Raw genomic sequence first — 12500 nt, 5'->3', positions numbered from 1 at the left:
ATCACATAACTGTTGTAGGTAATAGTCAAGAAGAGAAGTCACTGCTGAAAAATCCCTTTAGAAATCTGAGGATGACGTTCGTATAAGTATTTGCAAGATGAAATCAAAATTCCCACTACATTTTTCAAAATTCATTTATCGAATTTTGATCTTAATTTCCCAGCGTTTGAAAACCAGCCACAAAATTCTGTCTAACCACAAGAAAATTATAATTCCTTTTAAGTCTCAACCAACCAAAAATATCATGTTATTTCCATCATACCTTACTCTATTAAGAGAATATATTATATATATATGTATATATATATATATATATATATATATATATATATATATATATATATATATATATATATATATATATATATATATATATATATATATAACACATTACCACAGGTGAAAAATAAGAGACGGGGTGTATTTTTCACCTGTGGTAATGTGTCATAAATGAATCACGTACAAAAGTGTTTATATTATTTAAATATTTAATATATATATATATATATATATATATATATATATATATATATATATATATATATATATATATATATATATATATATAAGCAGCATTACGGCAACGAGTTCGTCAAAAGACAACGTGTTTGCGAAACCTTTCACGCTCGTCGTAGGGCAAACATCATGGCAATAAAACCGGACGATTTTCAACCGTATAAGTAGTTATAATGGAATGGCCGAGAGAGGCAATAGCAATTCTTGCTTTCCAAAAGCAACGAAGAACTTAATATTAGATAGCAGAAGTGCGTTAGTGTGAGATAGCTTCATATTATCACAGGCAATGCCATTCCAGGCGGTTGCTTGTTAGCAAAAATGGAAAAGGTTCTCATTTGTCACTATACCGAGACCTTATACGTTGAATCTCACTTGCAATAATGCGTATGTCTACTTCAGGATTTACTGGTAAGTAAATCGGTGTTAGAAGTGGCACTGAAGATGTAACTCCCCGTTGGAGGGTAGGCATTACTTAAGGCTCTTTGCAGCGTTACTTCCGCCCCTAGCTGCAACCCCCTTTCATTCCTTTTACTACACCTCCATTCATAGTCTTATTCCACCTTACATTCCACCGTCTCCTGACAGTTGTTTCGTAATGCAACTGCTTTGAGGTTTTCCTCCTGTTACACCTTTCAAATCTTTTTTACTTTCAGTTTCCTTTTCAGCGCTGAATGACCTTATAAGTACCACCGCTTGGCCTTTGGACTGAATTTGCATTTCATTCATTCACTCAAAGATGTAACTAAGCTCAAAGGTTTTATAACTTGTTTGCGCATTTGCTTTAATGGGACATTTGCAATGAAATTAAATTTCATTTGACTAGAGAATTATATTCAACGTGTGATATAACGAGTAACAAATTACATTCAAAGCAAAATTCAAGATAACATCAGCATCAGAGACTTGAACTCAAACTTGACAATCTGACGTCATCTTTCTCGATTCCATTCGCCCGGAAAAACGAAAATGTCTAAAGACGATCTCATCAAAAAATCTCAAAAAAAGAAAGGAGAGAGAGAGAGAGAGAGAGAGAGAGAGAGAGAGAGAGAGAGAGAGAGAGAGAATGGCGTAGAGGTTATCAATATGCATTTGCTGTATATCATGAATATGGTAATGTGAGCTTAGGATGATTCGCCTGTCATTCCGAAGGTATTACCCGGGATGACATATGGGTGATGAGGTACCCTGGGATAAAAAAGAGGTTTGGGGGGTTAAAGAGAGAGAGAGAGAGAGAGAGAGAGAGAGAGAGAGAGAGAGAGAGAGAGAGAGAGAGAGAGAGAGAGTTGGAATGGGGTAGACTATGCTGAGCATGGTAGAATTAAGATAAGAAAAGTTTCCTATAAAACCCTAATAGTTAATAAACAAAGTAAGGTGCATTTCATATAACGGGAAAACAGCTTTTTCTATACTTTTAGTTTTCTGTAAAAGAAAACTATTGTAACGCCTTTGTCTGTCCGTCCGCACTTTACTCTGTCCGCCCTCAGATCTTAAAAATTACTGAGACTAGAGGGCTGCAAATTAGCACAGGTATGTTGATCATCCGCCTTCCAATCATCAAACATACCAAATTGCGGCCCCCTAGCCTCAATAGTTTTTATTTTATTTAAGGTTAAGGTTAGCCATAATCGTGCTTCTGGGAACGATATAGGATAGGCCACCACCGGGCCGTAGTTAAAGTTTAATGGGCCGCGGCTCATACAGCATTATACCGAGACCACACGAAAGACAGACGTCTGTTTTTGGTGGCCTTGATTATAGGTTGTAGCGGCTGTAAAGAAAACTTGATTATGCCGAAGAAACTTCGGCGCATTTTTTACTTGTTTTGATTGGGAATTAAAATGAAAGGGTATGTCTCAAAATGGAAGATAGGGTTTTCTAAAAACGATCAACTAAAATCCTTAAGGGAACAGAAATCCCTAAAAACTATAAACGTACTCTTAAAAATTAACAATCCAAAAAGGAAATAGAAATATAATTTATAAAAAATAAAAGGGGAACCACCATTATTAGGATATATTTCCTATAAGTGAAAATATCTCTCATATAGACACCACAGTGAATAAACTTATATGACTTTCAATTAAGTTCATTACACTTCTATCACGAATGCTTTCAAGACGAGATACCTTCATGAAATATATATATATATATATATATATATATATATATATATATATATATATATATATATATATATATATATATATAGAGAGAGAGAGAGAGAGAGAGAGAGAGAGAGAGAGAGAGAGAGAGAGAGAGTAAATACAAGTTTTAAGCAAAACTTCCGCCTCAGACTGCCAGGAAGGGGATGGGGGGCGAATATGTCTCTCTCCTCTTCCAGACTTCTTCAACAGCCCAGTGGCAGATGTCATGCCGGGACTTACAGAAAGGTGTGAAGGAAACTGGCACTTTAGCTGCACCGACAGTATTTTGGAGAGAGAGAGAGAGAGAGAGAGAGAGAGAGGTGGGGTTGGGAGAAGGGTGGAGTACAGGGCTAAAGGCGGCAGGGGTGGTGAGGATGGGGATGGAAAAGTTGCAAGCGAGAGAGAGAGAGAGAGAGAGAGAGAGAGAGAGAGAGAGAGAGAGAGAGAGAGAGAGAGAGAGAGAGAAAGTGCGGGTGGGATGTTCGTCTCAGCCAGCACGGTAAGCTTCGAAGTGATTTTTTGGGGGGACCCAAAGCCGGAACTACACATTTAAACTTGTGAGAAAAAGAGGGACTGAGAAAAATAACTCACTTCTTCAGAATATGAGAATTTGTATCATTCTTCTTCAAGGAACATTTACAAGACTCGCTTCCTGTCTTATAAGGATGGCTTAACAACTCAGATAAATTTCGGCAGAAATTCAGTAAAATTACTAATTCATTTAATTTTATTTAGGTACAATGATCTTTAAATAACAATTTTAGTATGAAACTATAAATATCCAATTTATGAAAACTTGTGGCTTTAAATTTAATTCTCATACAAATTTTCCTTTTCTTAAAATCTTCAGAATAATACCTGCTTGTAAAACATACGAACATATCCAAAAGCATTAGAATATAAAATAACGATAATTTATTCCGTTCAGACATTTCAACAGTAATGTATTGTGCCCGCAGGTAGTAATTGCACTCTCCTTACTCATTTCTTCGGGTAGGAATAATAGGTTAATTGAATATTTGTTGACAAAACTGAATTGCAACAGATTAATTATAATTAATAATGACTCAAATACTTGAAGAATTTTTAAAAATAAGTAGATAAAGAAAATGTTATTTAAATGCAAATCACGTGAAAACATTAGGCGAACAGGCCTCTCTTGAATTCCGGCCAGAAGGGAAACAAGAGAGAGAGAGAGAGAGAGAGAGAGAGAGAGAGAGAGAGAGAGAGAGAGAGAGAGAGAGAGAGACTTATTAGCTAGGTCTGAGTAAGGCACTGAATGCAAAACTGCATTTAAAACATAGTATTTGTAATTACTAACTTTCGTTTGGCACTAGAAAAAAGCAAATGAATTCATTTGCTCTTATCCATAACTTAATAAAGTCAATGAAACACAGTACACCTCTCTCCTGAAATAAACTATATCAATGCAAGCCTTTCCTGAAATACACTACATCAATACAAGCCTCTCCTGAAATACACTGCATCAGTACAAGCCTTTCCTGAAATACAGTACATTAATACAAGCCTTCCCTGAAATACACTACATCAATACAAGCCTCTCCTGAAATACACTGCATCAGTACAAGCCTTTCCTGAAATACAGTACATTAATACAAGCCTTCCCTGAAATAAACTACATAAACCAAATCAATACAAGCCTTTTCTGAAATAAACTAGAGATAACATAAAGTTAAAAGTAGCCCTTTCTCCCAGGTGCACCCTATAACCATATATAAAAATAATTCTAGCAACGTCATAAAGGATTATACCGAAAGTATCAATAAATCTTTCGAAATAGAAAGTGGATTCGGAAGGAAGGTTCCTGGTCCCCAGGACCTCCCCAGTCTGGTGGTTATTTAGCGGAGGAACACAGAGTCTGGGGAGGACACGTGTGGCACTACAAGACCAGAACACGACGAGTCAGTGGGGGGGAAGAGATTCGAATTTGGGAGGTGCCACTTTTTTAATGAAAGTGGCACTCACTTTTTCAGTGCTCGTGCTTTCCTGTGCTTCTCAGTTTGCGTTCTGTCGAAATGTTTCCTGTATCTCTGTCCGTTTCTTTCTTTATTTGTTGAGATTATACACACACACACACACACACACACACACACACATACACACATACACGTGACGAATATATAAATAAAGACAAAATCCACGGATTCTAGGTGCTTATTTTTTCCTTTGTAATCTCCACCTGTCATTTATGCTCGCTTTCTTTGTAAACTTATTTTTATATTTCTTCAGTCTGCTAAGTAAAGGACCATAAGTCGAAAGGCCTTGCAGCACTCCATTGTTCCTCTTTCCTTTGTGGATTTTGTCTTTATATATATATATATATGTGTGTGTGTTTATTTATATATACATACATATTATATACATACATATATATGTATATATACATTATATAAAAGTATATATATATAAATATGTATACATACATACATACATACATACATACATAAAATACACACACATATAAGTATACATATTATATAATCTTATGACAAGGTAAACAGTTAACATAAAATGTTTTTATCACCAACTGGCTGCCAATTTTACAAGTGTTTAATATATAGGCTTTTAACTTTTAAATTTGTTGTGTTTCAACTAATGATTTAGTATTTGAAAAGTAATGATTTAAAAGACGAGAATTAAAATATTTTTCAAAAGACTTAAAGGTATTAGTAGAGCCCGATAGATGGCATGTTTTTAGTAGCAATAACAATCAAGCTTCGACTACGTTAAGTTACGGAGCTTTTTAACAATAAATATCAAATAAAACACAAAAATTAAGTAGAACTTTTATACGTAATGCGACGTATAAAATTTGCCCTCTCTCGTTCTTCATGAAATCTATTTAAAGAAAGCGCCATAACTTAGCACCTAAAATACACCGCAGCTAAGTGTCTTGCGTCCAGACACCACTATCACTATAACCTAAGTGGGCTCCAATGATCTAACAGCGATCATAATGCTATCAAATAATTAGTCAAAATTAGGATAAATAAATAATAAGTACAAAATGCCCCGAAGTTTTTTCGGCACAATCGAGTTTTCTGTACAGCCGCGACAGTGTATAATCAAGGCCACCGAAAACAGATCCATCTTTAAGTGGTCTCGGTATAACGCTGCATGAGCTGCGGCCCATGAAACTTGAACCACCGCCGAGTGGTGGCCTACCCTATATCACTGCCAGAAGCACGATTATGGCTAACTTTAACCTTAAATAAAATAAAAACTACGGAGGCTACACGGTTGGCATTGGGTATGTTTGATGATTGGAGGGTGCATGATCAACATACCAATCTGCAACCCTCTAGCCTTACTAGTTTTTAAAGATCTGAGGGCGGACAGAAGAAGTGCGAACGGAATAAAGTGCGGACGGACAGACAAAGCCGGCACAATAGTTTTCTTTTACAGAAAACTAACACCTAATATTTTAAAAGGAAACATTTTCTAAGAACGAACTTACCTTGACGTATCTTCAACGACCTTGATGTGACTACGAAATCCGTCGAGTGGGGAACGCCTGTCGAAGGTCAAACCAGGTCATAGCATAGTCGACGTGAAGAAGTACTCTGTCGCGACAGAATGACACGTCCCAGAAATCAAAGAGTTGGGTGAGGCTTTCATCGCCGGAGGTCAGCAATCATCGTATGGTTCTTTTATTTGAGGGGAAATTAGGAAATCCAACTTTTCTCTCAAATCCAGGAACGTTTCTGTTTCTGCTCTCCGTATCTCCTGTGACGGCAAAACCTGTCGAAGAAAGAAATTGTATTGTTTTCTCTCTCTCTCTCTCTCTCTCTCTCTCTCTCTCTCTCTCTCTCTCTCTCTCTCTCTCTCTCTCTCTCTCCTGTGAAGTCAAAACTTGTTGAAGAAAGAAATTGAATTCTCTCTCTCTCTCTCTCTCTCTCTTCTGTGACGGCAAAACCTATTGAAAAAAGTAACTGTATTGTTCTCTCTCTCTCTCTCTCTCTCTCTCTCTCTCCTGTGAAGTCAAAACTTGTTGAAGAAAGAAATTGAATTCTCTCTCTCTCTCTCTCTCTCTTCTGTGACGGCAAAACCTATCGAAAAAAAGTGTTCTCTCTCTCTCTCTCTCTCTCTCTCTCTCTCTCTCTCTCTCTCTCTCTCTCTCTCTCTCTTTTCTGTGAAGCCAAAACCTGTTGAAGAAAGAAATTGAACTCTCTCTCTCTCTCTCTCTCTCTCTCTCTCTCTCTCTCTCTCTCTCTCTCTCTGTGTGTGTGTGTGACGGCAAAACCTGTTGAAGAAAGAAATTTTATTTTTCTCTCTCTCTCTCTCTCTCTCTCTCTCTCTCTCTCTCTCTCTCTCTCTCTCTCTCTCTTTTTTACCTATGAAGTCAAAACCTTGAAGAAAGAAATTGTATTCTCTCTCTCTTACCTATGAAGTCAAAACCTATTGAAGAAGGAAACTGTATTGTTTCTCTCTCTCTCTCTCTCTCTCTCTCTCTCTCTCTCTCTCTCTCTCTCTCTCTCTCTCTTGGCGGCTCGCTCTTTTTCTCTCCTTACAGTACTTTCTATTCCCACTGGTCATTAAATTTTTCTTTACAAGTCTGGATGATTTGCGTTACTTTCCGCTCTTCTTTCTCTCTCTCTCTCTCTGTCGCCCAAATTACTCTCCCGGAACAGCAACATAAATATCAAAAGATCAATTAGACGTCGTTTGCACAGACAGAGGCAATTTCCGGGGGGCTTCGACGCTTTAATCAAGTAAAAGAATAGGTTCAATCAAGTTCGTCTGTGAGTCGCTTTGTTTGGATAGCCGTCGGTAAATACCCCGAGATTACGCGGCGGTCGCTATTAAATCTACGGATCCTTCACGTAACATTTCACTAACATCCATCATCCGGAGATGTGTCGGGTTGAACGCGGCTCTACGTATTTTTATTTTCAAAATAGTTTCACCAGACCATTCAGCTGATTTTCAGATCTCAACGGGCTGGCCCGAAGGATTTGACTTTATTTACATTTTTTTTTATTTTGTCGTTTAAATTACGATTTTTCAAAAACTATAATTGGATTAATTTTGAATGTTGAAGTTTCTCACAATCAATATTAAAATAGCTTTATTAGACCACTGAGCTGATTATCAGCTCTCACAGGGCTGGCCTGGAGGATTTGTATTTATTTATATTTTTTTTTATTTTTCAATTAAATTACGATTTTTCAAAAACCCTAAAATTGGATTTATTTCAAACGAAGTTTCTGACAAAATTTCACAGATCGATTCATTTCCAAAAGTTGATGTTCGCTGCTGATTCATTTTCAGAGACGGATGTGAAGATATATGAAGTAATATTTCGTTTTAAAAAGAATTGCGACTTTTTTTCAGTATTACATACATTATATAGCTCTTGTTGTTGATATCAGTATAACGTATGTCCTATTATCTTCGGTAATTTCTCTGAAATGAATATCATATTCTTTGAAAGCTTGAACCTCAAGAAAATGGCTCCAGTAGGTATGTTCTATATGAATAGGTTTCGTCTTCGGAATAATAATAATAATAATAATAATAATAATAATAATAATAATAATAATAATAATAATAATAATAATAATAATAATAATGCTTTACATACACACATATTCACACATTTATATCCATACATGATTGTATACGCTAATATGACTTCCCCAAAGAACAGGTGGGTTTAGAAAAAGATAACATATTCTTATGTATCTCTATTTACATGACTTCTGAAGCTACATAATTTTTGAACGTCGAAAGGACAAACGTTCTGTGATTGTCACGTAAAGCGTTATCTTTTACATTACGTTCTAAATTTATGCTACGTAAGTCATCTACCTTTCCACTATCTATAAAAAAAAACAAAGTATTTTCCGAAGATGCAAGAGTCCAAACATAGGCGTCAGTAAGCGTAACGATACTTTCAAGGCTTCGTCATACTCTGAAGTGGTGACATTTGTGAACGAAAATAATTTCAGGGATTACGGCTGCTAGTTAGTACTTTGTCAAACAATGTTATATATTGATGATTATGTATATGTGTGTATACGTATATATATATGTGTGTGTATGTGTGTATGTGTGAATGAGTGTATGTAAAGTTAAAATATATCTGAAACTACGACCTAGTCCTAAGTCCATGCATACATGCATCGTGTGTGGTTTATATTTTTTGGTACTTACAGTTTTTGTTCCTCTTATTGTTTCATAAATTTAAAAAATTTCATGTTATCTTAGTCTACCGCAGAAAAATTATTTACCTTACTTCCTGATTATTTCATTTAGCTATCTTTTTCTACATAACAGATGCTTACTTAGCTTGACATTCCATAATTTTACTGACGTAAAATTATGTGTTTATGTATATATATATATATATATATATATATATATATATATATATATATATATATATATATATAATATATATATATATATATATATATATATATATATATATATATATATATATATATATATATATATATATATATATATATATACATATACCCACACACACACATAAAGTAACGGCCATAACGCGTCTTCTCCTAGACAACAGAGTTGGAGGGCCAAATCTGATTTTTGGGGTACCTCTGAAACAACCACAAAGCATCGCGTAGCGTCTCATTCCTTCGGAACGCGATGCCTGTAGAATCACGCTGTTCTGTAGTTACAGATAATCTATCAAGAACACGGTTTAGCAAAGGTTCTAACGAATTCTGGATTTATTTCTTCTTGCGAGGTCGTGAAATGAATTTGCACAACAGATGTGGCAAATAAGAGTTAAGTTTTTTCTAAATTACTATTTAATTCTTAATGATCCGCATTTAATTACTAGGAACAATATTCAAATTCGATTAAGTTCTCTAATTTATGTTGGTTCATTTTCCATTTCCTGATAGCGCTTATATAAGATTTTTTTTATGAGATTTAGACATTCAAGCCAAGCACTGGGGCACTTCCGGTCATTCAGCGCTCAAGACAGTGAAAAGAGGAATTTGGAGTGGTTGGACAGCAAAATAAAGAGATTAAGAAAACAAAGGAGATAAAGTAAAAGGATCTAAAAGTGGAGAAAACCCAGTAGTTGCTCTAAGAGGGAATAGAGAAGGATTCAAGATGGCGCCGAGCTGGCGAGAGCAACGCCACCTCTCTGGGAAGACGGCCTATCTATATTAAGTCGAAAGGGATCAGTGTTACCAATGATTTGGAGCTGATTTACTGTGTTAGCGTCGTATTTCAGCTTGAATAAGATCAGACTAATAACGCAGTTAACTTTTATAAGGATGAATAAGTCTATATGAAATATCTTTATAGATAAATTAAGTTATTATCAATAATTTGTCAAAGAATTTTATTTATTTGCGGGAACGGAGGTAGAGTAAAAGGCTAAAAAGTGGGTGTTAGCTACGGATCGAAGGGACGCTGCAAACTTCATTTAGCAACACCTACAGTTCACCACGTGAGGTGCACTGATGGCACTAACCATGTATAGTAACCATTTTGCCAAGATATTTTTGTCTACGAGTCAAAGAACTTTATAGCTCATATGCTTTCATATATGTTCCTGTATGCGTTTAAAAGAACAAATTTATTCATAAGAAATTGCCTTTGCCTAGGATGACAGGTATTCAGAATACGGTGAGTATTCCGGAGGAAAGGTTCGTCGAAATAGATTTACTCTGTTGAGGTACTCCGGAGGCCTCTCTCCGCTCGTAAAAAGAAAATCTGTTTGCCAACACTGAATTGGAAAACGTCATTCTGCTGGAATGGTTGAGATGATTTCTTTTTTTTTTAATGTTTGTGCGAATCGGGATTGTTGTATGTGGAATTATTCAATTTTTTTAAACCCCTAATCACAGAACTATTTAAAAATAGTCAAAATAAAAAAATAACATGCATGACGTATTAAGAAAATTAAATGAAATTGTGATTGTTGTTTGTGAAATTATTCAATTTTTGAAACATGAATATCCTTCAGGATTGCAACTCCTAATCATAGGAGCTATTGTAAAATAAATAAAATGAAAAAAGAGCAAAGCATAATGTATCAAGAAAATTAAATGAAATTGTGATTGTTGTTTGTGAAATTATTCCTTTTTGAAACACGAATCTCCTTCATGACTGTAACTCCCAATTAAAGAAGCTATCAAAGAAAAAAATCAAAAATTAAAAAAAGAATAACCATGATATAATAAGATAATGAAATAAAATCGTGATTGTTGTTTGTGAAACTATTCAATTTTTCGAAGCACGAATATTCATCAGGAATGTAACTCCTGATCAAAGGAGTAACTGTAAAAAAATTAAAATGAAAAAAGAACAAGTATGACGTATTAAAACAGGTAACGCAATTGAGTTTTCTGCGCAGCCGCTACAGCGTATAATCAAGGCCACCGAAAACAGATCTATCTTTCGGTGGTCTCGGTGTAATGCTGTATGAGCCGAGGCCCATGAAACTTTAACCACGGCCTGGTGGTGGCCTATCCTATATAGTCGCCAGAGGCATGATTATGAGATCAATTGTGAACATGAAAGATCTCTGTTGAAATACAACTTATGAAAAAATGACAAACAAGAAACCATCCGTCAATGGTCCAGGTCTTAACTGCTACTATTACGAAACAGAAACCTACCACAACGAACCTCTCTAAAAGAGATAAAGCTCTGGAAGGAGCAGACATCCACACCAGAGAACAGTACTCTAGTAAAGGAAGCATAAACGACCTACAACAGGTTGCATTGATTTTATCACTGTTATAAAAATATGAAGCCTTACGAACAATACCTAACTTTCTTGCGGCAATTGCTGAAACTTTCGTTACATGTTTCTTAAAAGTTAGATGTGAGTCAAAAGTTACACCTAGAGTAGTTAAAGCTTCAAATTCATTCAGCACAGTTGGGAAATTTGTATGAGATCTGCTAATCAATAGTGTTTTTGTTTTGCTGGAGTTCAGCCTCATACCCCACCGACTTCACCACTCATAACATAAGCTTCCAAATAGCTTGTCGAATTTATTGAAAAAATGACAAAGGTTCATAACTTTCGCTTCCAAATAGCGCAGAGATGCGAATAAATATTCTGGGAGACTTTGTCCCGATCCGCAATTATTGATAACCTTATGAGTCCTTGTTAGGAACGCCTCCACTGATAACTAACTGTAAGATCTGTTTAGGTATATTCCCTCTTCTGTAAGCATCGGCAATTAAGAAGAACTACTTCAAACACAATATTTGACAAAACTTATCACCCCAGGAACCCTTACAAGGTAGATAGCGTCGCCTGTTAAGTACAAACAAACATATCTTGGGTTGTTGATGAATACAACTTATCAGAGTAGAGGAAACGTGACTGACGATGACAAATCTTTGGTGTGAACTGGGTTATGAAATTTAGGCTGTCAAGCCAAGTACTGGGGAACTTCGGGCCACTGAAGAGCTTAAGACAGTGAAAAGAGGGGTGTTGGAGTGGCTGGACAGCAAAACAAAGAGATCAAGAAGGAAATGAAGTCCAGGGATCTACAATTGCACTACAATTGCACTAAGCAGTAACAATTAAAGGTTGGACAGCAAGACTGGAGATAGGAAACGGGACTGAAAGTAAAGTAAAAAAGCTAAAAGTGGGCACAGCTATGGGCCGAAGGGAACGCAGCGTACACACTTCAGTAACGCCTACTGACGGCGTTACCCCTCTACAGGGACAAATCTTTGGTCGTTAATAAACAAAACTCTTTCCAGATCGAACCAGACGGTGATTATTTGCAGAAAAGATAAGAAGTGGATAAACTGCGGTGAGACACTGATAAAGGAACCACATTTAAAGGACATTTTCCTTGGGCAGATTAT

The 12500-nt window shown here is 35.9% G+C and overlaps 1 protein-coding gene across 1 annotated transcript in view; it reads right to left on the bottom strand.

The window, feature by feature from the left end:
- Positions 1-12500, bottom strand: part of LOC136851955 (protein rolling stone-like) — a 122558-nt gene that overhangs the window by 56851 nt on the left and 53207 nt on the right. The window contains exon 3 of the mRNA XM_067126316.1: positions 6139-6422. The gene's annotated coding sequence lies outside the window, so the exon portion shown is untranslated. The remainder of the gene's footprint in view (positions 1-6138; positions 6423-12500) is intronic.

Source organism: Macrobrachium rosenbergii, chromosome 24 (assembly GCF_040412425.1).
Source record: "Macrobrachium rosenbergii isolate ZJJX-2024 chromosome 24, ASM4041242v1, whole genome shotgun sequence".
Taxonomy (NCBI): Eukaryota; Metazoa; Arthropoda; class Malacostraca; order Decapoda; family Palaemonidae; genus Macrobrachium; species Macrobrachium rosenbergii.
This window is presented reverse-complemented; position numbering and strand designations above follow the sequence as displayed.